Genomic DNA, 27,496 nt, shown 5'->3' with positions numbered 1-27,496 from the left:
TCAGGTCTCCCTCAGGTCAGCCTCTTGTGCAGTCTAGCACAGTCTGATCCGCAGAGGCGGGGGCCACAGGGACTGGCCCAACTTGGGAGCATGCGCGTTTAAGGAATAGGTGTTGAGCAGCACCCCCAGGCTGTTTTTGCATGGCGATTTTGGCCCTGTGGGTGTCGCTTAGCCGTTCATGGGAAGATGGCAGACACAAACTCATGGTAAAGGTTGAAGGGAGGAAACCAGGGTGGACCCAGAGGGTGATGTGATAATTACAGGGTGGGAAAGAGGAGATCAAATAGAACTCCCATTAAAAACAAAAAAAAAAAATGCAAAACTCAGCAGGCCGCTGCCCACTTTCAGTCAGCCCGCAGCCACATCTCTGGAGTGTACTTGTGCTTTGCTGAATAAAACCTTTGCTGCTTTAACTCTCCATCGAATGTCTCAATTGAATTCTTTGCTTTGAGAAGACAAGAACTGAGGAATTTTATAATCCACTCCCCAGTGACATACCCAGCAAGAGCCTCTTGACAGGTGACCTGTTCCTCCTTTCTTCCCATCCTCCCATACTCCCTGGGAGTTGGAGCAGTAACTCCAACTTCTTCTTCTTCTTTTTTTTTTTTTTTGAATATTTATTTATTCATTCATTCATTCATTCATTCATGAGAGAGAGAGAGAGAGAGACAGACAGACAGACGTGGGACTCGAGCCCGGGACCCAGGGATCACGCCCTAGGCCGAAGGCGACGCTAAACCGCTGAGCCACCTGGGTTGCCCATAACTCCAACTTCTTAATTGGGAAACATTGACACTTTAATTTCTATTGATAAATATATCTCTTTGAAAGGAGGTCTCTCTAGGAATCCATCAAAATGCTTGAAACATTTTTCTTGATCTATCAAATCATGCTGAATGAGCAAATGGGGACATGTGAAGGCAGCCTAAGTGGACAACGGGGTTAAAGGAAGAGTTTTTGGAGGTAAAAGACACGATGATAGAGGTCAAATAGATGGAAACGCATGACTTCTGTTGAATGGCTTCAGTTTCAATAGATCACGTATGAATATTTGCTATCAATAGAGGGGGTGAAGGTAAGGATAGGAATGTAAAGGGAGTTTTGGGGCACCTGGCAGCTCAATCAGTAGAGCATGTGGCTCTTGGTGGTGGGGTTATGAGTTCAAGCCCCACATTGGGCATGGAACCTACTGGAAAAGAAAACGAAGTCAAAAAGGAATTTGGGGGTGGGGATTCCTGGGTGGCCCAGGGGTTTAGTACCTGCCTTCTGCCCAGGGCGTGACCCTGGAGACTGGGGATCGAGTCCCACGTTGGGCTCCCTGCAGGGAGCCTGCTTCTCCCTCTGCCTGGGTCTCTGCCTCTCTCTTTCTCTGTGTGTGTGTGTATGTGTGTGTGTATGTCTCATGAATAAATAAATAAAATCTTAAAAAAAAAAAAGAAAATTGAAGGAAGTTTTGAAGCCACACTCAAGAGAGTGTTAAAAAAAAATAGCAGATAAGTGAAGGAGCTGTTAAATACTAATGAAGATAAATAGATCTTGTTAGTATGAACTAGACTAATGCCATCTTGGGCAAATCCTCCGTGAAGGAAACCCTTTCTGGGACCTCAAACTTTTTTGAGTGCTGCTCCCACCCCACTTTCTTTCCTTATGTTTAACCATCCTCTTAAGTACCTCATTGGGGCTTAACGGCCTCTAGCTGCCTCAGGGGTGTGACTATAACACATACCTATTTTTAAACACTCTCCTCTAGGGTAGTCCCCTAGCGTGGACACCCAGCCTCTAGGGCTATACAAGCAGGTCCTATGGGATGTGAGGTCAGTGAGATCTACTCATCTTGCAGCTGCCCAACACAAGCCTCTGTCTGCAAGTACCCATAATAAACTATTTCTGGTCAAGCTGGACTTGTAGTCCTGTTTCCTTGGTCCTATGGCTCCTTCGGCCTTTGGAGGTCATTTTGCATAGACCTTCATTTCATGGACCAGTCAGTGATGTTTAAAAATACTTGGTACTTAGAGGGAAAGTCAAATAACTTTCCTATAAACAAATTTATAAACTTCACAATCTGTTTTCCAGAAAATATTAGCACCTCACTCCTCAGTGAAAACAGAACCCTATATAGTCAATTTGAGGGATTATGGCAAGCCAGATATTCAGAACCTGAAATCCCGGCTTTAAGAAAAGCCATGTCAGTGTACTTTGCTGCACCTGTGGGTCTGAGCTGCTTACAGAGTCCTGGGCACTTACTAAGCAGAGAAAGGAAAAAGGCACTCAGCTCATGGGAGGGGGGTGGAAGAGGGGAATCTTTTTGAGAAGAGTCCCCATTAAAGAAGCAAATCAGATCTCAACTTGGAATTTCACTTGATTCTAGCAGGTTCTGAATCTGAGAAGTAAATAATTTAAATAACAAGAGAGGCTGAAAGTCAGAAAGGATTTAAACCTCATCAGTATTGAGGCTTAATTCTATAATTATCTCCTGCCCTTTCCGGGGTAGGGAGTGATTGGCTTTAGAGAAATGAAGCAAATAGCCAAAGGCAAGTGAGGCCTGCAGCACTCCACTCACAAGAAGGATTTAAGTGGACAGCCCACCCTCACCCACACCAGCCAAGGTCACTGTAAGTGTCCCGACAGATGAGGCTCCACCAGATGAGCAGATGTGACCTGTGTCAGAAGTTATGTGTCATGGAATACTGCAAAACAAGCACTTTAAAAAAATTAAAATTTTGATTTTAAAACTGCTGTCCTCATTACTTATATTTCCACAGGCTTCTCTGACTGGGGAAGAAGAAATACAGTTTGATTAGTGGTTCTCAAAGCATGATTTAAAGACTCTGATCGCTCCCAAGTTCTCTCAGGGTCTGCAAGTTTCTCCTTTCTAAATTCATTTCCAGGTGACACTGGATTATATATAATATACTACAGATATACAACACCCCCTGACACAGCGAATGCAGAAGCAGATATTAGCATTCAACTATCTCTTATAAAATTGGCTTTAAAGAGATTGGCACAAGCGTAAACAAGAATATTCTTCTATTTTTGTCTTGTTTTGGAAAACATAGATCTTTTGCCATAATATGCCATTTAGGTCGACATATAATAAGCTTAGTATTTTTTTTAAAGATTTATTTATTTATTCATGAGAGACACACAGGGAGAGAGAGAGGCAGAGACACAGGCAGAGGGAGAGGCAGGCTCCATGCAGGGAGCCCGAGGTGGGACTCAATCCCGGGACCCCAGGATCACGCTCTGGGCCAAAGGCAGATGCTCAACCACTAAGCCACCAGGGCATCCCTAAGCTTAGTGTTCTTGACATAGATGAGTAAATTGGTTTTTAAATTCTAGAAATCAAATTAAATGTGCACTATGAAATATCAAGAGATACAATTTATATAAACAAAAATTATTTGAAGTCCTTAATAATTTTTAAGAGTGTAAAGACTGAAAAGTTTGAGAACTGCCAAGCAATTTCAATGTGAATCACACATGACCTGTAGTCTATATTATCTATGCGAAATGCTAATCCGGGTTTTCCCATGGGAGCACACCATATATGTGAACGTCAACCATCTCCAACATCACGATGCTTCTCTGTACTGGTGGGTTCTAATGAGGAATCTACCAAAAGCTGGCCCCCATAAACCCTTAAAATAAACAAATTAGTTTAGTTCATAACTTTGAACTTTTTATCTAGGCATGCTTATCATCCAAGAAGGAAGGAAAATTCTTCCAGGAGAAGATATAATGGCTTACTTTAATAGCCACATTCCTTCCCTTGTCTCTTTTCCCATTGAGAATAATGCTTGGTATAGATAGAATCACTAAGAATTATTTTTTAATTAAAAAAAAATTCAACAGCATATTGTGAAAGTACTATAGAAGCTATCTAGAGAATAAAAACTTGGTAGCTAGAGAAAAAGAACTGAAACTCAAAAGGTTGCATAAATATGGAAAACTGATTAAGGGATATATATATGTAGATGTAGATGTAGATCTTACTATGTGTATATATATCTTTAGATAGATACATATCTCCTAACAGTGAGAAGACATGAGTCATGGGTAAATTGACAGCTGAAAATATTTAACTGCTGAGATACAGAAACAATGTCAACCCACATCTTTGTTTTCACCAATAAAAAGCATAATGCATCCTTTAGAACGTACAGAAACCATCAAGTAACCACTGATTATATGCAATATCAGATATTTAAAAAATTTTAAGTAGTCAGATATACATCAGCAAATATATTACTTTCCAACGTTTTACAGATTATAAAAAATTCAGCTCGGGCTTTAAGGTTTTTCATCACAATATTATATTCACTCATGTCACAGAAGAAATACAGAGGCCAAAGAACACTGTCAAGAGGTCTCTTTGTTTCACTAATTATATATACATATATAAACACACATCTATATAAACACATTTACAATATTAACACATTAAATAATATATATATGCCCCAGGAGAATCTAGCAGTTATCTTGACCTTTACTTCTTGATTAATGAATTGGCCATTGTTAATCTTCAGACATAAAAGTGCAGCCCCATTGTCTTTTTTTAAGCTTACCAATGGTTTCTCAAAAGAATTTAGAAAGCTTTCAATAAATCAAAACAATGAAATTATAGACATAGAACTACATTATTAGGAGCTTCTTAAAAACAAAGTTCTAGAGGAAAGCAGACCATGAACTCATCAGGAAATGGCATTTCCATTCCCTGGTGCGTTTATGGAGCATATGCCATGGAAAACTTCATCTGCAGCCCTCTTATGAGAGAAATAAACTGAGTAGAAAAAAATCCTCCAAGAAGTAATCATTTTCTGTCACCTCTGATTCAAATGGACCCTTTGAAGTAAAAGTCTTAGGAAGATATTTTCTTTATCATTTTTGTTCTCTTACTTTAATATCTGAATCTATAATTATGTGATAATTAGGTGAATTTTTTGTGACAAAAAAAGCTACATGTGGTTCTTACATGTGTCTAAGTATTCCTTCCCACATAGACGTCAGTCACCTTGCAGCCGTTGGCACTCAAATTTCCTCTTGGCCTATGATAATAATAATATGACCATATACTTCCCAAGTTAAATATCAAAGCAAGCAACAGTTTATATAGAACTGCCCTGTGTATGTCAGTACTTAAAATAAGAATCAAGGAAGCATTCTCATATCTGTAAAGCTTTACTGTTAACAATACTTTTATGTTTTCAACATTGCTAAGTTAAAAAAAGTGTTCTTCATTACATTGTAGCTCACAATTCATTGGTAATTAAATGGAATAATTTCAACGATTGTAATGAAGACATAGATCAATACAACGATAAGTAACTGTCATTAATTTATCTACGTTTTAGGTACTTTCCAAGTGTATCTATAGAGGCAAAATGCTACTTATCTCACATCAGCCTATCTGTTGAAAACAGGTCTAAATATTTTACTACTACTAATAAAGAGGCTTTATCAGGAGAGGAAGTTTAATATGCCATATTGTGTTAAATTGTATTCCATCTTTGCTGCTTTAAACATCTGGAAGAAATGTTGATTATTTGTGTTTCATTGTATTCTTCTCCCTCTGTTCCAAGAAAGTAACCAGATTTTTTGTGGAGTTGATAATACAGAAGCTTGTCAAAATAGCCTTCTTCTAAGAGCTTAAACTCATGGTCTACGTAAAAAGCTTCTAGTTGTCAAAAAGGTTTAAAGTCAGTGGGAAGTTTAGATTAGGTCACTGGTGCTCAAAATATGTCCAAGATTCCCTGGTGGGTCCATGAGACTCTTGTGGGGGTCTACAAGGTCATAATTTTTTTTTTTAAGATCTTACTTATTTTATTCATGAGACACAGAGAGAGAGAGGGAGAGAGAGGGAGAGAGAGAGAGAAGTGAGAGAGAGAGAGAGGCAGAGGGAGAAGCAGTCTCCATGCAAGGTGCCCGACGTGGGACTCGATCCCGGGTCTCCAGATTCACGCCCTGGGCTGAAGGTGGCTTTAAACCGCTGAGCCACCCGGGCTGCCCAAGGTCATAATTTCTTTTTGCAAACTACCTGATAGGTGATATCATTATGTTGACAGCTAATAGAATCTGTACTCACATATTCTTATACTGTAAAATGTTCTCAGTTTCTAATAGGATAAATATCAGTAGGATAGGACCCACATAAACAAAGGTTTTCAAGGGTCCTCAATAATTTTAGGAGAATAAAGAGGAAAAAAGGTTCATAACCATAATCTAGAAGGGAAGAAATAAAAGTAGAGTACCTTTCTGGGACTGAGAGGGCTCATGGAGAGACATTGGAAATAAATTTTCCACAATTGGGAAACAGCAGAAATCAGCTTGAGCCAATTCCATGGCAAGGTCTCTGGGGGGATAGCAGGATCTCAGAAGGTTGGGTAGTAAGCTCTAGATACTCTCTGCCTCTGCCAAGATTTAGGCAGTGCAGCTTGGGATGATAGACCTGAATCCATGCCCTCATGGAAACAGAAAAGCTTGAGCAACTGGAATATCAAGGACAAAAGTTCTAAATGATGTACCCAAGTACAGAAAGTTCTTCCTCTTTTTAAGGCAGCTTGTGCAGTCATTTGTTTGTCTAATAACGCTATTTATCTTTGGGAAAACTCTGGTTTGCGTAAGCTTGGCATGAAGGAAGGTTCCATGTGCCCAGGCCCTCATTATAGATAGAAGTCAGATTTCCCCTCTCCTCATACCTTGGTATAGGCATGAGACTAAGGCCTGACCCGTACATGGTCTCTTCTGTAAGGAAGGAGCTGTAAGTCTTGAACCAGTGACAATGGGATAGAAAGAATTTGGAGACTATTCACCATAGTGACTCTGGTGGCAGTAGCAGTCGTAATAGATGTCCTGGCTGCTAGGCTTCCTGCCTCTTTCTGTCTAGGTCTCCCTGTATCCCTGTCTGTCTTTAGTCTGTCACTAGAGCCCCCTTCCAATTACCTTCCAATAAATTCCTCTTTGCTTAAGTCAGCCAAAAATCTCCCCAGGACATTACACACTGAAGGAGATAAAAGACTACCCCCATTAGAATGAACACACAAACACAAACTCCCAAATCATGGAGACTGAAGATCTCTTTAACTCCTAGAGATGAGGACATGGAACTACACTGAATTTAATTTTTAAAATAAAGAAAAAAAATCATGATCCATTAAATTAAAAAAAAAATAATTTGATGTTTACAGTCAACAATTAGTCACCTAAATAAAGTTATAGCTTCTGGATTAAGTTTCATGTATTCAACAATCCTTATGTGATGTGAATATGATGATGATAGAATCTTGAATCAGTGATATATAAGAAGGTGCCTGGAAAAGGGCCTGTTTAACAATAACAACAAAAATGTGCCATTTAAAAAGTGAAATTGGGAGCTTCCCTCACCATCCCTACAGAGTAGAGAGAGCAAAGTACCTGGAAAGAGATTTAAAGTGATCCTTATTATTTGAATGCAATACCAAGAGAAATAACTTTTTTTTTTTTGATATATGTATTGGCAAAGCATCCCTTCCCAATATCCTTTGATATGCTTAGCAGATTTTAGACAGCAATGGTATCATGGGATTATTGTGGATTAAATAAATATATACATAGCTAAACAAATTGGAACTATTTTTATTAGGTGTTAAGAAAGCTTTGGGAGAGACATTGTTAAGATCCCTAAATGTCCCCTTTGCACTTCAACAATCATTAGGGGCTTTTGGTTATTTTGTAATGGGCCTGACTGAAGTATACTGATAGGGAAAGGGGACCATGATTGCCGAATATAAATTTACAGGAAGTAAAGAGGAGTCTATCAGGTGACACAAATGGAGGAATCACATATTTAGTTAAAAGGAAAATTCATGAGCCATTAAACTATAAAACAGATTTTTTTCTTTTATTCCAGATTTGAAGTATGTTAGTTGAAAAGGATTTGACTGAATACTTATCAGAAAATACAATTATCCAATAAGAAAGCTGACTGAGCAGGAAATGGTTTTGTATTGAGGTTGGTAAAATTTTCTTGAAATTTAGTAGACTAAATAAACATGATTCTGTTGGTAGGATTAAGCCATTCTATTCAAAAAGAATTTTCTGTTGTTTTTATATGGAGAACGAATTTGAATGTTTCATGAAGAAGCAATTTAAAAGGAACAAAAGGGAGAAACAATATCTTTGCTAACTTGGATAAGTAAATTTTGAAAGTAAAAGCAGGAAAATATAATGGCCTTTAAAATAAGGGGGAAAAATGTAGATTGGAATGTTGGAGTCAGATAATTCTCAAATCCAGTGGTTTCTTACACTAAAATAAAGGTAGTATAAAATGTAAGTTCTATTATTAAATAACAAAAAAAAAATTTTAGTGATTTAGAGACTAGCATAAGTTAATGCTATGTTCATAAACTTTTATTTTTCAACTGCCTTAATAATTTTCTCTTTGAAAAAAGAAAAAATGAAGACTCAAAATATGCCACTAGGAAATGATAATATGCATTCTAATGTCTTTGTATTTCAACAGAGTTTGATAAAATGAAGAAGGTATTCTAAGGTTTCCAATATTTTTCAATTTATTTCCAGGAATAAAATTAATACAGTAATAAATTCAGTACTCCAAAGGCAATCTTTGTAGATTTCTGCCTCAAGTAAGAGGGACATAGTCTAAACAGAACATCCTTTGCTCAAAACAGTAAAAAATACATGGATCTTCCTCGATTTACAATGGGGTTATGTTCCAATAACCCTATTGTAAGTTGAAAATGTAAGTTGAAAGTGTATTTACTACACCAAGCTTACTGAACATCATCACTTAGTCTAGCCTATCTTAAACATGCTCAGAACATTTGCATTAGCCTACAATTGGGCAAAATGATCCTACACATAGCCTATGCCCTCACACACTGTGGAATGTCTCCTGTAATTTATTGACTACCATACGGAAAGTGAAAACCAGAATGGTTGCATAGGTACAAAATGGTTGTAAGTGCATCAGTTGTCTTAGCCTCAAAATTGCGTGACTGACCTGGAGGCCGAGGCTTGCTGCCATTGACCAGCATCACAAGACTACTACACCACAGATTATTAGCCTGGGAAAATACCAAACTTCAATATCCAAAGTACTATTTCTACCGAATGTGTGTCACTCTTGCACCATTGTAAAGTTGAAAAATCTAAGTCGAACCATTTTAAGTTGAGGATCAACTATACCTATAAACCACAACAACAAAAGATCATATTTATAAAAAGCAGCAAAGAGCAATAAACATAAAAAGGCCAAAAGGAACTCAGTTTCAATGAGTGTTAAATCCTCTCTGGGCTAGCAGTAATCTGTAGCCATTGTTTGCATAGTCTGGGTCTGAGTGGAGGATTGCATCTGCCACCTAGAGAGGAACTCTACTGGATTCCAGAGGATCTCTTATCAATCCTGTGGCCACTGTAAATGATCAAAATAAATAAGGGCACTAGGTGAAGAGCTAGATCTTTTTACTTCCATTTCTCCCGCATGGGATTTTTACTGAGTTTGTAACAGCAGAGATATAACAAAGAGGTTGGTGTCTTTGCTAGAAAGCAAAGAATCTCCAATTCTTAAATCTCCTGCTAGAGAAGGTGGCCTCTGATAGATACACAGCACAGGTAGCCCTTAATAACTTTTGAAACTGGAGATAAAAAGAAACCATAGCATTCACAAATTCAGCTTAACTACTGACTGGATCAAGTCAAAAATGTTTATCCACTTACACTGTCCTCCTGGAAGAGGGAAGAGCATGCCACCTCTGGGTTAAAGTTCTATGGACTTTAGTCTTTATGGGCCTTTTAAACACAAGATTCAGAAAATAATAAAATATTGTAAGGTATAAGCAGAAAGTATGACCAGTAATCAAAAGGATGAGGAAAAAAAAAGTAGGCCAGTTTCTTTTTTCTTTTTTTTTTAAGATTTTATTTATTTATTCATGACAGACAGAGAGAGGCAAAGACACAGGCAGAGGGAGAAGTAGGCTCCATGCAGGGAGCCCGATGTGGGACTCAATTCCTGGACTCCAGGATCACACCCTGGGCCAAAGGCAGGCACTAAACTACTGAGCTACCCAGGGATCCCCAGTAGGCCAGTTTCAAGAAAGGGCTCAGAATTTGGAATCAACATAAAATTTTTTGATGTAATTTTTTTAAAAAATATTTTATTTATTTATTCATGAGAGACACAGAGAGAGGCAGAGACATTGGCAGAGGGAAAAGCAGGCTCCTCATAGGAGCCCAATGTGGAACTCGATTGCAGAATTCCAGGATCACGACCTGAGCCAAAGGCAGATGCTCAACTGCTGAGCCACCCAGGTGTCCCTGATGTAAATATGTTTAAGAAATCACAGTAAAAATTAGAAAAAATAAGTATCAAGGTGGAAAAATTCAAAAGACATGATATCAAAAAAATTATTGCACTACAAGAGCATAAAAATAATATAGCATTAAAAAAAGATTTTATTTATTTATTCATGAGAGAGAGAGAGAGAGAGAGGAGCAGAGACATAGGCAGAGGAAGAAGCAGGCTCCATGCAGGGAGCCCGATGTGGGACTCTATTCCAGGACCCCGGGATCATGCCCTGAGCTGAAGGCAGGCGCTCAACCCCTGAGCCATCCAGATGCCCCAATAATACAGCATTTTAAAAATAAGAATTTACTAGAAAAAATACAAGAATTTACTAGAGATACATTACATAAGGCCCAACACAGTAGGAAAAAGAACCAGAGTACTTAAAGAGAAAAGAAATTACTTGAACATAACCATAAAGAGAAAATAATAGTGATAACAGCCATGTAGTAGTAATAGTGAAACAAGCATGGGAGATGTATGGAAGAATGTATAATAATTCTAACATGCTTGTAATTGGAATTTCAGAAAATGAGACAGAAGGAATTCTTGAATAATTAATGACTGCGAATTTCTCAATATTGATGAACTATAAAACCAAAGAGTTAAGAAACTAAGTAAATAAAGCTCTTAGAGAATAAATACAAAGAAAACTACGTGTAGGGCATGAACATATGCATAAGAGGATTCCCAGGAAAGGAAGAGAGAAGGCGATAGAATGTTTGAAGAAATAATGGCTGAACCTTCATAATTTCATAAGGAACATTAACATACACATCCAAGAAGCCTAACACACTCCAAGTAGGATAAAATCCAAGAGATTCCCACTGTGGCATATTATAACCACAGTACTGATGCCCAAAACAAGGAATCTTGAAAGCAGCAGGAGAGAAACAACTCGTCTGGGTAAGGGATCATTAATAAGATTAGCAATTGATTTCTCATCAGAAATCATGGAAACCAGAAGGCAATGGGAAGAGACAGTTCAAGTACTTAAAAAAGAAACAACTGTCAATCAAGAATTTATTTTATTTTTTAAATATTTTATTTACTTATTCATGAGAGACACAGAGAGAGAGAGAGAGAGAGAGAGAGAGAGGCAGAGACACAGGCAGAAGGAGAAGCAGGCTCCATGCAGGGAGCCCGATGTGGGGCTCAATCCCAGGACCCCAGAGTCACACCCTGAACTGAAGGTAGATGCTCAACCGCTGAGCCACCCAGGTGTCCCCAAAATAAATTTTTATAAATTCAGATGTTAACTGTAATCCTCAGGATAACCAGCAACACTGTAAAACAGCTAGATCAAAAGACCTGTGAAGAACAATAGCAGAATACACAGTCCTCCAGAGCATACGTGGAATATTCTCCAGGACAGACCAAATGTCAGGTCACAAAAAGAGTCTCAATAAATTTTGAAAAGATTGAAATCCCGTGAGACAGCTTCTCTGACCACAAAGGAATGAAATTAGAGGTCAATAACCCAAGGAAATCTGGAATATTCATAAATGTGTAGAAATTAATACTGTGAACCAATGGGTCAAAGAAGAAATCACAAGGAAATTTGAAAATACTTTGAGATGAATAAAAACAAAAATACAACATACCAAAATTTGTGAGGTGCAGCAGAAGCCATGGTCCGAAGGAAATTTATAGCAATAAATGCTTATATTTAAAAATGTGAAAGATCTCCTACCTCAAATAAACCTTGAGCAAACCAAATTTAAAGTATAAGGAATATATTATATATATTAATATTAATGTATTACGATTAGCAGGTAAATGAAAACTTTTGCTGCTTTGCCCTGACAATAGCCCAACACCAAAATCATCAGTAGCACTTTTCCCGTGACTGATTCTGAAGTGTGTTCCCAGCCTTCAGATTTGCATCTCTACTTCAAAATCTATATTAAATACAATATAATGTAAAACCTATATGATGTGATGTAATATAATGTTAAGTACAATATGATACTAGAAATCAAACAGGACTCCCAAGGGTAGTTGATGCTCAAAACTAGAAAAATAGCAGATTAGTTAGAATGGCCTTTTGTTACCAGAAAACAAAAATGACGTTTATGTGACCTGAGCCAGTGATAGAGGATTAAGGGCCAACTTAAAGTGACCACCAGCCAACCTGTGCTGATGTAAGATTAAAAAAAAAAAAAAAGGAATTTTTGTGAAGGGGCAACAAATAGGACTGTTCTTCCTCTGTAAGGAAAAAAAAAAAGCACAGAGGCCAATCTGCTGGAGCTCAAATGATCAATTTTACTGTTAACAATGAATCCAATCAGAATAATGAATCCAATGTACAGATCAACATGTTGGCTGATTCTCTCCTTAAATTAGATTAAACACATTGACCCTGGCTGGTTCAGGATAGAGCCTTCCCTCATGTTTTTATACGGTGTCTGGCCCGCCGACTGCCTCTGAAACGGAGAGCAGCTCAAAAAGGGTAAAGTGACTATAATTGGTTCTTTCCCATATTCATTACTGAATTAGAATCTGCTTTTATAAATGCAACTGCACACTAAACTTTCAGAAGTGCTTTAAAATACAGATTCTACTGATTTTCATATAAGACTCTTTTCTCAAACCTGGCACTATGGATTTCTGGGGTCCTATAGCTCTTTGGGGGAGCTGCCCTGTGCCCTATCGGATGTTTAGCATCACTCATAGCCTCTATCTAGTAGATATCAATAGTCCCCTCCCCATGGTTTGACAAACGAAAAATAATCAATGTCTCCTATAGGACAAAAATGCCCCTGGTTGAAAAACACTGCTTGAGATGTTTCTATTAATTATACTGAAATGTTCAGAAGAGAAACAAACTTATATCTCCAAAGATAATTACACCAAGCCAAGACAGAATGACTTGGCAATGATATAAAACAAAATCTTGGCAATGATAAAATAAAAAAACAAGTGAAGTTTCACAAAAAATACCTTATTTAAAAATTAAAAATCTCACCCCCCCCAAAAAAAAACAGAATAAAACACCAATATAATGTAATTTTAAATAGGGACTCGCCTTAAATCCAAGAGTTCAGAAAAAATAACCAAGTGCTATAGCCAACTGAGCATAAGTGGTTGATAACCCATACTGAATCCCAAGTATTGTTTCTCTTATTTCAAATAAGAGTAAACTTATTTGAAATTTCAAAGCCTAACTCAATAGGTGTAGTTTTAAACCTAAAAACGGGTAACAAGAAGTTGGCATAAAAAAATAAAAATACTTGTGTTGATATTTTTAAAAGGGTTTCAGTGTCAATATAGTAATAAATTTCTAATAGTTATATTTGTAAATATTGTGTTTGAAATATTTGAAAAATTCGAAAGAACTGATCAAACTCAATTTGCCATTAGTTTAAATATTTAAAGAAATTTAATTTAGTTTTCATCACCACTAAATATTCAAAAAATGGTTTTTAAAGTTTTACTTAGTGGATACATAAATTTACTGGCTTAGCGTTAAACCATGTGCCCACAGTTTTATTCCTTTTCCCACACCAAAAACCTTCAGAAAATAAGACTCTATCAATATTTCAGGGGTCACCTGGGTGGCTCAGTGGTTGAGCATCTGCCTTTGGTTCAGGGTGAGATCCCGGGTCTGGGGATCCAGTCCCAGTTCGGGCTCCCTGTAGGGAGCCTGCTTCTCCCTCTGCCTGCATCTCTGCCTCTTTCTGTGTCTCTCATGAGTAAATAAAAATAAAATATTTTTTAAAAATTTCAGAATGCCCAAGAGAGTCTCAAGAATGTTTTTGTATCCCTTTTCTTAAGAAATTTTAACCCATCATTTTTCAAGTATATATGGCCATGAAATCCTTTTAATTTGTGCCTAGGAAAACTTAACATCCACAAACTGCACTTTTTAAAACACTGCAGCACTCTCTCCCCACCTCAGATTCTGATGACCCCCCACCCAGCGTTGTTCTACACTTTCTTCCACTATTGGAACAGTAACACCCCCGCCCCCCATTACTCGACTCAAAGAACATCCCTTTAACAAGCTAACATCTTTTGATTTTTTAATATTGATTCAATTTTCATGAGACAGAGATGAATCAAAAAGGAACACTGGGCTTATATGAGCTCTGAAGTACATAGAAAACTTCACAAAACATTGATTTTGTACCTTTAAGCCATATAAATTCCATATTAAGAAAATAAGACAATATGTGTACCTGGCTTAAAAAATGTCTAACAGACTTAAAAAGATATGCTCCTTTCCATCATAGTATTTCTGCACATTTCCCTGGAGAAAACCACTGTGTTAATATTCTTATATATTCTTTTAGAAATACTTGTATCTCTCTGAGACTGCATAGATATGTAGTTTTCCTCTGAATCCAAATGAAAGAATATTGTACCTACAATTTTTCACTTCATAATAAATGTCGGGGATACTTTCATATCAGCACATGTAGATCTATTTTGCTCTTTTTAATAGTTGTAAAGCATTCCAATGGATGAATGCATTATACTTCAGTTAGTGTCCTATTGATGATGATTTTGATAGTCCTTTATCATTACTAAAAGCTGCGATTAAAGGTTTTTCCCTATCAAATCTTTACATAAAACGCACAAATATTTTTCTCCAACATCCTTAGCATTATTTTATATCCTGAAATATTTCATCTTTTGCCAATTCACTGCTCAAAAATGCTCATGGATGATTCAATTTGCTTTTCTTTATTTAAGTGTTGATGAATAGCTGACATTGTTAACATCTATTTTTTTTTAACTCTACGCTCATGCTCTCTGTTCACTTTCTTATTGGCTTCTTGAAAATGCATTAATTTAAAGAGGTCTTCATATTCCACTTTGAGGCCCCCTGCAATGTACAAGATACTACAGAACTTGCAATATACCCAGGCCCTCAGAGACAGATCTCAAAGCAGTGTTTGGGGGTTTAGATTCATCTCCAAGTTATTGCTAAAGTTAATATGATAACATTTTAGGTGAAATGAAATAACTTGCCTCCTGAATCATTTATAGATATAAGAGGAAGTCTTGAGACATACTAAGGACAAAACAATGCTAACCTTGAAATGGGTTGTCAAGGATATTTGCATAAGCAAACAGTTTTATGAAAGGTAGCATGGTGTCATGACTAGTGTCATGATAAAGCAAAGAACAAAAAGGGAAAGCATTCCTACCTCATGGAATTTCTAGCCAGTAAAGCAAAGAGAATAATGAAGGTGCCACAGAAATGAAAAACCTGAGTAAAAAGAAATAGTAGGTGACGCACAAAAAGTAATAACCATTTCCTCCAACATCTTGTTCTAGGGCTTCATAAGGTGAGAATCAATCTTCAGAACAAAGTCACAAAGCCATTCAAAATTTTCAAACATCCAAAAAATTAAGACATTAACACAGTGTAGTGTTAAATATGCTATAGTTGGCAACATGAGGCTACAATTTTTAGACTGACTTCTTTTCCAAAGTTAATACATTTTTACACTGTGACTACATATAGACCTACATGATCATTTGTATGGCATAATTTAACATAAAATTAAAAACTAAATTCCATAAACTTTCCCTTACTTGCCTAATTCCTATGTTACTCAATATTGTGGAACCAATGCTGCAGGTTTTTATGTATCCTTCTAGAGACCATTATGCATACTCCAGTAAATAAATGATCTTCCTCATTTTTTTGATGGAACAAAACCCCATGGAGGATACCCAGCTTTATTTATGACTTTGTAAATTTATTTAACAAAATATTGTGGACCTCTTTCCATATCAGTATATAAACAGGTCCTTCAGTTTTTGTCACTGAACATTTTACGAATTCACTTTTAAAAAAAAAATCTTTCTCTGATACTGATATCACTCTAAGAAAAGATATTGGAACATTTTTTAGTGGTGTTTTTATTATAATCATTTAACATATTCTATTTCACATTTGCTTCCATCATTTTAAAATCTGGCAGGAACAAAATGCCCCCACAAATGTTACTACTAACTTTGAACATATCCATGTTATTTTGGGAAATATGTGTGGATTTGTTTCTTGCACCTAATCTTGTTTTTTATAAAAATAACTATATTGCAACATCTCTCTAAAATAGTAGAAAGCAGTAGGATTCAATCCACCTGGGAAATAACTGGTGGAGGGTGAGGAGACTGGCAGGAAAGAAAATAGGACTATGTTAAAATAGGCCAGCCTGAATGTCAGGGACTAGATAGATGAAAATCTACAATATTTACAATATAAAGAAACAAATGGAACGGCTGCTCATTCATAGCACTCTTCTCTCGAAAAATACATTTTAAACATGGAAGTAAAAATTTTATTATAACATGGCCTCTAAATGGGAACATGAGAACATCAAAGTCCGTTGGTGAAAGAAGGATGGCAAGATATGAAGGAAGAGGAGCATCTGGTAGAAATGGTTATTTAAGTAATAACCACACGCCTACCTATTCCTTCCTTTGTGCCTCCATATGTGGTGGCAGGTTTCCTTCGGGGAAGTGTCGTTTACACTAGTTCATCCTTCACCTCACATTTACCTAATGGTGTGCCAGCCCTGCAACCATGCCGTTGGAGGTAAGATTGAATTCACTCCTGGTTCTGGGAACAGAGTGTATCTCTTACCAAAAAAATTTGTTCTGGTTACTCACACCAAGCAATCAGTAAAGAACTTGAAACTTTGGCTAGGAATGCCATACCATGAACATCTACCTCCATCTGAACAACTGCCAAGTTGCCACCATGAGAAAAGCTGGGGTTGAAGATGCACGCAGAGGTGTGCATCCCAAGAGAATACAGTAAGTAGGCACTAGAGCCCCAACCAAGCCATTCGTGCACACCCTATTTCCTCTGGAACTTCAAGGCATAGGATCCCAAAATTTCCCCTTAATATTTTATTAAGTTTGGCTTGTGTTTTATATTTCTTTCAGTTAGGAGCACCCACACTTATAGAAATAAAGGGGAAGAGGAAAAACAGGAATGGTAGGCAGAGGAGCTAAAAGTTAAGCTTGGCATATTATTTGCATTTATTTATTTAGAAATTCTCTTGAATTTTTCTAATTTTTTTTCTTTTTCTAAATTATTATCCTGAAAAAGAACCAGTACACAAATTTCTGGTTATATATCAGATTTCTAAATCTACATCGCTATATATATATATCTATACATATCTTCAGTCTCCTCTCCTGGTCTTCTCTCATTGCTGCTACTCCTATACTTCCAGTTCTTTATCTTATGTATCTTTTTAAAAAATCTTATTTCAATTCCATGTCTGTATTTTAATGAATTTATTTGTTCAGTTTCTAGTCTCAAAACATTATTAAGCAATTAATAAACCCATTCTATAGTTATTAATGTACTCCGGGATACCATGGATGGTATCAGAAAAAAAAATCACAAAATATAACCTTAGACTGTATTTCAATCTTCTGCTAGTCAGTGAGAAGCTACAACATGAATCATAAAATATCCATATAATAATACATCTCAAATCCTGCTGAGCAGATAGAAAATTGAATATTTGAGCCAAGTGCCCAGGATAATTTTCAAAGTTCTCTAGCTGTGCGATAATGTACCAAATGAGACATGTATTCTTGATAGGCAAGAGCCACTGAGGAAAGAGCCCCATAATTTGATTTTTTTAAAAGATTTTATTTATTTATTCATGAGAGACACAGAGAGGATGAGACACAGGCAGAGGGAGAAGCAGGCTCCATGCAAGGAGCCTGATGTGGGACTTGATCCTGGGTCCCCAGGATCACACCCTGGGCTGCAGGCGGCGCTAAACCGCTGCGCCACCGGGGCTGCCTGAGCCCCATAATTTGAAACTAGAAACCACTACCACAGGTTACTGAGAGGAGTTATGAGAGAAAAGTTGCTTTCTAACTAGCTCAGCCCTTAGGTCCTTATAAATAAATAACAGTATTCTACATTTCACCAAGAGGTAAACAGAGCACCTTTGAAGAATGCAGGCAAAAAGTGTTGGTTGTACTCTACAGTATTTATTACCAAGAAGATACATCCTAACTTTGTCAGCAAGTATATATGGAAAAGTGTTAGGCTTTTGATCATAATGACCTTGTATGACCTGGAGTAGGACAACCATACGTCACAGCTCGCCTGGTACTGCTTCTGCATACTGGTACTGTTGTATGGTCCGTGCTATTAACCCTTAATAGCACCCTTCCCCTTGAAGCGTTCCCTGGCTTAGAAGATAAGTTTTATGGTCACCCTACTTCCTTAGGGAGGTTAGTAATCATGTATCAATATAAGGAATGCAAATTAGAAGAACGATGAATACTTGCTCTCGCTTGCTCTTGCTTGCTCTATATATAGCAAAAATAATCATCCCCTTGCTATCAAAACATCTCCAAATAGATTATGAAATTAGGGGGTTTATTGTCAATGGAAAGACCTCATCTCTCCTATTTTCCCTTCAGAAAAAGTTTTTCTTAATTCTTATTCTTTCTTACAATCTATGCTAAAGAACAAATTTTGAGTTAAAATAGCCAACTAGTTCTCGATCCTGGCAATAGTACAAGTAGAGCAACTGCTTTAATGGGGATGGGAGCTAGCTGGGCAGAGAAGGAGGGAGGGAGGAAATGAGGGTGGGAAAGTTCAAGAACATCAGCGTGTCATCCGATACATCTTATTATTTTACTAAGAAGCTTTTCTTTTGTGATGAATAATAAAATAATGAATATCCATGACATAACCCAAAAGAGAAAAGACATTTTCCAGAATGTACCTACTCAACTACTACTCACGCTTACTTAAAAAGTGCCTAGCTCCTACCCAGCTTTATTAAGTTTTATGCTGCATTATTAAACTTAATAAACAGCAAGTGGACTTTACCTTTTAGGATCAGGACTCACATACAGTCCTTAGCATCCTCCAATGTGCACCCTGAAGCTGTCAATCAAAACTGCCTGGGCTGCTTGTAAGGTGAAGACAGGCATCCTGGAGATGCCTCCTCTGGAAATCATCCTGCAGCTCTGTCTTTATCTGTAGGAAACAACATCCACTTACACAAATTGAAATCTTATGAGTAACACACTGTCCTCCAAGCCATGAATTTTGTGTAATTTACAGCTCTGGGTTTTAAGCTGAAGGTTTTACACTCTGTTTTACTGGTTTAACATATTTCTCCCGTTAATCTGCATTGTGGAGAGCATCCTCATAAGTAGAGCTGCTACTACAGCCTTCCCTATTTATTTCCCCTCATTTGGCTGTATTTGTAAATAAAAGTAGGATAGAGAGCTAGCAAATGGCAGCGTTGCTGGGATGCCTGAGTGGCTAGGAAACACCTGACTCTACCGACGTTGCTAGGAAGCTGCTGCTGCTCTCACCACAAATTAACCTTCGTCACAGCCAATCAGATAAACAGGCTGCATGGGATGACTAGGGGGGTTTGAGCTCTTGACGTGATTTGCTGACAGCCACTTTCCTACCTTAAATTGCATGTATTTCTTTTACCATCTTATCTTGCCATGTAGTTCTACAGGATGCTGCTAAGACACTGGCATGCAGAATCACCGGAGCAGTGATTTCAGTCAGGGGGCAAATTCATCCCACTCTTCCTCATTTCTAGCTCTCTCTTAGAAGGGGATTTTCTCAGGATTTATGACAGATATTTTGTTTCTTTTTTCCCTTTTTTTTTTTTTTGTAGCTCTCATCCAGGAAAGGTGTCTGTAGTTAAGTCAAAATTCTATTTCAGCCCTGGTGCTGCTACCAACGTGGAGCTGATGAGTCATTGGAGTTGCTCTCTCCCACTTCCCTCTTCTTAGTGATGGTAATGATGGGGATGCGGATGGGGTGGGGATTGCCGTACCTCCTACCTCAACAGCTCATTCCCAGAGTCAAGTAAGATAGTATAGAAAACAAGGGTGTTGGAATAGATGTAGTACTATAAACATGGAAGCTACTATGATGACGCTTTTGTTTGTTTTAGTTGTTGCCCTCTAAGCAATTATTATACTGTCCAGTCGCATTTTCTGCAGTTATCAAAGGAGCACTTGAAAATGTGGTATTAGTGAGGAGCTAACTCTTTAATTTTACTTGATTTTAATTAGTTTGCATTTAAAATGGCACATCTAGCTAGTGGCTAACATATCTGCACAGCTCTAGGGCATTTAATGGTTATATTGTTATTGCTTGTAAGTCTTATTTATTTATTTAGAGAGAGCCTGTGTGCTAGCAGAGGAGAGGCAGAGGGAAAGTATCTCCTGCAGACTCCACGTTGAGGATGAGCCCAACTCTGAGCTTGATCTCTGGACCCTGAAATCACGACCTGAGCCAAAACCAAGAATCGGCCACTTAACTGAGCCACCCAGACACCCATTCAAGGATATTTTTAAACACCTGCAAATAATCAACCATTAACCGGATAGTGCAGGTTAGTCTAGAGGAGATAAGAATTAATGACACCTAAATTTCTAGCCTTCTCTGATTCAGCTCTCTTAAAAATAAATGTCATTTTTAAAACCTCAGATTAAGAATGTAACTTGTTAACATATTTGTTACCTATATTTTACAACTATATTGTTAATAAAACCTCTATACTTGACTGACATTATGAAAATACCCATACATATACTCTATTCGTCTATTTGTATAGCATATTCTAACAGATTTAGTGATGTTTATTGTGGTACCATTCATTAGGGAGTCAGAAAACTTACTACAAAGCCTTGACTATTTTTCTTTATTAATTTACTCTTTCTCTCAAACAACTTCAATGACTTCCTATAAGCAATAGAATAAAATTCCATGTCTTCCAACATAAATTTCAAAATCTACCTCTTCTACATTTTTTTCCATCTTCTTTCACCCCTTAAAACTAGCAATAAGCAGTTCACGGACTTCTCTGCTCTTTCACATTCTACAGATAATCATCGAGAATCTACTATATACAGGGCACTTTGCTGGGTGCTAAGGGGAACACCAGTGATAATATAGTGTCTTCCTCTTATGATGATTACATTTTACTAGGAGATATCAATAAAATCGCATAATTTCATGCATTATATTAGATTGAAATTTTATGAGGCAAAGCTGAAAGGTGTAACTGGTGATCTGGTTTGTGAGAGTCCCAGAAAGGCGTCTTTGTGGAACCGACAGTTAATCCTAAGGTCTGCAAGGACCAAATGTCAAGCTAGAACATTCTGGAGGTGGGAAATACAGTGTGACTATGCTGTGATATTATCTCTGCCTTTTTCTTCCTCCACGTGGCAAGACCCTGTTTGTCCCATTTAACTTACACTTTAGAAAAGCAGAGCTGGAACCCACCGTCACAACTAACCTCTCTGTCACACAACCTCTCTATCACAGCCTGACACGTTGTAATTGCTGGTATTTATGACAATTTCCCCTAGACCTGGACTACCTGCAGAGAAATAGTCTTCGTATTTATACCCTCTACTCTTTATTTCTTTGGGGTCCTTTATGTCTAAGAGATATGAGAAGGAATAATAAATTCCTTTCCCTTTAAAAGTTTAAATTAGAAGGGGGAGGAAGATACTGAAATCTGTTATTCTCTTTGATCCATGCTCTAATACAGACCTGCCAAAATGCAACTGAATAATGAATAACCGCTTTTTGTGGGTAGAAACAAAGAGAAAAGTAAGAAGCATGAATCCAAATAAATATTTTGGATATAATGATAACATTTGGTCTGTGATGATTTTAAAGAGAGCTGCTGCAATAAAGTCTGGTTAAAGAGCAGCCCAAATATAGTAAGACAACAGCAATAAAAAATAATGACAGGAGTGGGATCAATCACTCTGTGGAAATAAATTCACTGTCAATAGGATTGTGTCCATCAAAGACTGTTGCTAACTAAATTTCTTGCACGGGCAACCACTAACTTCAGCATGTTTCCTCTTCTATAAAATGCGGAGCTTGGATGAATCTGAGGAGTGTTTTCTAAAGGGTCTTCTGTTAATACTAAAAAGTAATTTTTGGAAGCTCGGGGTTAAATAAAGTTCTGTAAGTTTCTTTAGGATAGAACGTTCCAGGGCAGTCCCGGGTGAGTAAATAAAATCATAAAAAAAAAAAAAAAAAAGGAATAGAACCTTCCAGAATCTATCATTGGCCAATGTACGATGTCAGTCACTAGAGGGCCCATTATATGCCATTTTCAAATCTGTTTGAAACGTGAAGCCTGTACATCCTTCAGGGAGTTACATTTTTTTTAAATTTTTTTTTTTTATGATAGTGAGAGAGAGAGAGAGAGAGAGGCAGAGACACAGTCAGAGACACAGGCAGAGGGAGAAGCAGGCTCCATGCACCGGGAACCCGACATGGGATTCGATCCCGGGTCTCCAGGATCGCGCCCTGGGCCAAAGGCCCGCGCCAAACCGCTGCGCCACCCAGGGATCCCCAGGGAGTTACATTTTGATAACAGACATAGAAAAAACAAGAGGCTGCTAATGAAATGCAAGGATTTACTCCAGCCTAGTGGCCTGGGAATACCTCGGAGAGGTCAGCAGCGTGGCAGGAGGGACGAGAAGAAATCAGGCAAAGGCATTTCAGAAACAGGCGGTGCCCACGGCCTCCACTGAGCCGGCCTTGCTGCGGCCCAGGCGGCGGGGAGCTCGGCGGCTGCGACCTGGGCAATCCGCGGGGTCCCGGCCCGGCACTGAGGGCCCCCCCACGGCCTGCCTCCCCCACCCCCCGCCCCCCGGTCCTGCCTCCCGCCCTCCGCGCCCCCGGCCCGCGCCTCCCGCGCTGCGGCGTTGGGCGGCCTCGGGCGGCCTCGTGCCCCGGGAGCTCGAAGACCAGCTGCAGCTGCTCGGGCTCCTCGCGGCGACCCTCCTCGGTCCCGGCCTTTCCGTCGTTTCTGCCCTGCCCAGGGGGGCCGCGGCGGAGGAGTTACAGACCCTACTCTGTCTCTGCCATTCGTTCTTTCTGCATTAAAATTATTTGGGACCCCGATGGCCCAGCGGTTTAGGGCCGCCTTCAGCCCAGGCCCCGGGGTCCCGGGATCGAGTCCCGCGTCGGGCTCCCCCATGGAGCCTCCCTCGGCCTGGGTCTCTGCCTCCCTCTCTGTCTCCGTCTCTCACGAATAAAGAAATAAAATCTTAAAAAAAAAACAAAACTAAAATTATTTTGAAGGATGGATCTTAATCCCTCTATTTTTATCACAGCCTTGCAGTTGCAAAGCCGTCTCTCCTTTCGCGCGCGCGCTCGGTGGCGCGTCCCGGGCCCCGGGAGCAGGTCTGGGCGCCCAGAGGCTCTGCCCCCCTTGAACGCGGCGAGACTTCTTCCTGCAGGAAGAGCGCCCTTAGCCCTGTGAGCAGCGCCATCTCGTGGCAAAGGAAGTAAATTGTTCTAGTGACTAGAGCATCTGCTGCTTTGCATAATATGCACCAAAATTGAGAGGTTTTCTGAAGCCAGCCGGCGGTGAGCAGATAGAGTATCGTGCTGTTTTCATGCTAATTTTTTCCGTGAAAATTTGAAGTCAGAAATTAAAAACAATAACCCTTACATCAGTCAATTTTAAGAATCTTCTCTAGAAAGTTATAGCCAGCCAACCATAAAATGCTGAAAAGTATATTAAGTCAATGCAAAAGCACATTAGAGGCTGCAAGATGGGCTTACATATTTAGCATCTCCCCGGGGTACAAGTTTCTAGATTATCCTATGCTAGAGAAAGTGCTAGTGACAAAACTTCCAAAAGACTTCCTCCAGCAGCAAGCTAAGAAAGCACATTCTTGATTTTCAGAATATAATTCCTAGTAGACGATTTCTCTCAACTAAACATGCACCATAGGTCATGGGATAAAGGCAGTTCCTGACTACATGACTTTGAACACAGGGTCCTAATTCAATTGTTATCACAGATCTTGCTCCACTTAGCACTTCTGTCTAGAAAACCCATTCTAAAAATATATATGTAAAAAAATGTTTGAGTTCAGCAGAAGAGAAATATTTTCTTTTAAAATGGTGGGAAACAGTTTTCTGCTAAATATGGTTTAAAATGTATGCACCATGTGAAACATCATCTTCGAGGTTTAGCTATTTTAGTCAAAACGTTCTCAAACGCCGATAGGAAGAATCTAGCCTGTTTTGACCTGCAAAAAACTGGATGGAATAGGATAGCGCTTCAATTTAGTAATTCCTTCAGTGAGTAGGTTCAAAGAGGAAGAGACATCAGTTTATTCGAAATGTTGACCATGGAGGCAGGGAACAATCAGACCATTTCTTTCCCCCCTTTCTAATGAAATAGAGTAAGTCTTTGATTACATAGATTAAATTTATGAGTTCATTCTAATAAACTATTAAATGTTTTAATTTTAAAGATATGTTTTTACTAAAGAGTATTTCAGTAGTCTAAAATTCTGATGGTGGCATCAGAAGAAACTTCATGGATAATACAAATTTTTAAAAGGGAATTTAGATCTTAACATCAAGAAAAAGACATAAATTATTGTAGATCTACCACGATCATTCCCATAAGTTACGTGGACTCTGATTATTTTTTTCTAGACTCAGAAAAAAAGTGTTACATGCATTAAAAAGTTCCTTAATTTCTACTCTTACTCTATTTGTGGAATGGAATTTTTCTGTACAAATCAATGTGGACTCTGCTATGGGGATTGAACAAAAGAGCTCATTTTTCTAAAGAACTGCTTGCTTATGAAGTCTTTTGATAACTCCAGCATCTGGACAGCTGTGTTTCATCTCTACTTAACTACTTGCATCCAAAGTTGCTATAAAAATTCAAAATGTAAAGCATGGATACTCAATTTCATCTTTAAACAATTTAATATTTTAATGCATCAGCTAATTTAGACACAAGAATAAGACCTAGGCTCAATTTCCAGGATTGCTGCAGGCACTGCCCTAAGTCCTGAGGGATAAAAAGACATAAAGACTGCACCCATGATTTTAACCAGGTGACCAAAAGCTACTGTTACAGCTGGAGCTTCAAAGGAAAAGAGAAGTATTAAACCAACGGGAAAAATCTACAGAAGTTTGGTACAGAAAAACCCTTTTGTACTAACATTTCCACGTTTAGCGAAGCAGGGACCCCAGTAAATCTTTGCTTAAAAGCAACCATCAGGAGAGAGCTTGCTTCCCCTCTCTGCTCGAGGCCATGCAGTGTAATGAGAGGTGGGCAGTAGGTAACCGGCTGCTCACCGGAGCGCCGGGCCTCGAACCTCAGACTTCCAGGCTCCAGCGCTGCGAAGAAAAGAATGCATGCTGCTTCCCAGCTGGTCGGTCTACTGTAATTTGTTACAGCAGTCTGAACGGACGAAGACAAAGCCCAAACAATTTTACTAAAAACCAAAACAAACAAAAAACAAAAAAACCCTAACTTTAATTACAGCGAATGTTGTAAGCACTCTACATGAATTCAGAATACGCTGCTGTGGGAATTAAAAACCAAGATACACTCTTAACGTTTCCCCTAAACTTAGCAGGCTTCCTCTTCCCTCCAGGGCTCCTTCAAGAGCTCTCCTCTGGACCACTCCCCAAACCCAGCCCCTCATTTCCTTCACCTGGTCTGTTCTACAGTGCTTGGGATGTGGGCATAAACAACACTCCAAGTGATTTCTCTGACCCGGCCCAAAGGAAAAGGAAAAGGAAAAAAGGAAGGAAAGAAGAGAGGAGAGGAGAGGAGAGGAGAGGAGAGGAGAGGAGAGGGGAGGGGAGGGGAGGGGAGGGGAGGGGAGGGGAGGGGAGGGGAGGGGAGGGGAGGGGAGGAGAGGAGAGGAGAGGAGAGGAGAGGAGAGGAGAGGAGAGGAGAAAGAAAGAAGAAGAAAGAAGAAGAAAGAAGAAGAAAGAAGAAGAAAGAAGAAGAAAGAAGAAGAAAGAAAGAAAAAGAAAAGAAAAAGAAAAAGAAAAAGAAAAAGAAAAGAAAAAGAAAAAGAAAAAGAAAAAGAAAAAGAAAAAGAAAAAGAAAAAGAAAAAGAAAAAGAAAAAGAAAAAGAAAAAGAAAAAGAAAGAAAAAGAAAAAGAAAAAGAAAAAAGGAAGGGAAGGGAAGGGAGAAGGGAAGGGAAGGGGGAAGGGAAGGGGGAAGGGAAGGGGGAAGGGAAGGGGAGGGGAGGGGAGGGGAGGGGAGGGAAGGGAAGGGAAGAGGGAAGAGAAGAGGGAAGGGAAGAGGGAAGGGAAGAGGGAAGGGAAGGTAAGGTAAGGTAAGGTTTGGGCATTCCTCTTAGGTGGAGCCTCAGCATTCTCACGCCACCCAGGTAACACATGTGTTTCTTGTTGCAAATGGCAAGCGCTCTGCCTTTTAAAATCTTTAATACCAGCACCTATCACAGAATTATATGAATAAATCCTAAAGTAGCCAACCTTACGTAATCTAGGGGCCCCCGACCTAAAGATGCCCTAAGGAGAAATAGGTTGAAGCTGCGAAGAACTTGTGTCATGATTGGTTCGCTTGGCCATCAACTCAATTCAGCTGCCGTGTGGGGCTAAGGTTGGTGGAATTGGAAGGTGATGCGTTCGTACACATTCATTCATTCAGACATTTACCGAGTCCCTGTGTGCCAGACACTGTCCTAGCTGCAGGATATACAATACTGAACAAGATAGAGAAGTCTCTATTCTTAGAATAAGCGCGTAGGGCGTGAGCCATTTTGCTAGTATGTGTTCACTTGACCTGAGTTTGACAAAATCCAGAGAAATGTAGGGAAGGGGAACAGAACTAGAAAAGTCCAGAATGCAAGCTGTCATAGTTTTAACACAATGTGCATGCTTGAGAAGAGGGAGCCCTATAGTGTTAGAAAAGCTCTCCTGAACCAAACCTCCTTCTAAAAATTTAGGGAAAATGGGACACCCGGGTGACTCAGCGGTTTGGGGCCTGCCTTCGGCCCAGGGTGTGATCCTGGGGGCCCGGGATTGAGTCCCACGTCGGACTCCGTGCGTGGAGCCTGCTTCTCCCTCTGCCTGTGTCTCTGCCTCTCTCTCTCTCTCTGGGTCTCTCATGAATAAATAAATAAAATATTAAAAAAAATAAATAAAAGTTTAGGAAAACTAAGAATAAAAGTATGAATATCCAACCCTATACATAATTACAATAAGAAAAATACAATAAATACAGGATAACATTTCTACAAATAAAAGAACACCAGAAGACACACCTACGAACAGAACAAAATGAGGAAAAAGATATTAGGAAAATGTTAACAAATATAAGAAAAAAGTATTAGTAAGAATGAAA

Source organism: Canis aureus, chromosome 21, assembly GCF_053574225.1.
Source record: "Canis aureus isolate CA01 chromosome 21, VMU_Caureus_v.1.0, whole genome shotgun sequence".
NCBI classification, from domain to species: domain Eukaryota; kingdom Metazoa; phylum Chordata; class Mammalia; order Carnivora; family Canidae; genus Canis; species Canis aureus.
The sequence above is the reverse complement of the archived record's forward strand: the minus strand, read 5'-3'. Positions refer to the sequence as shown.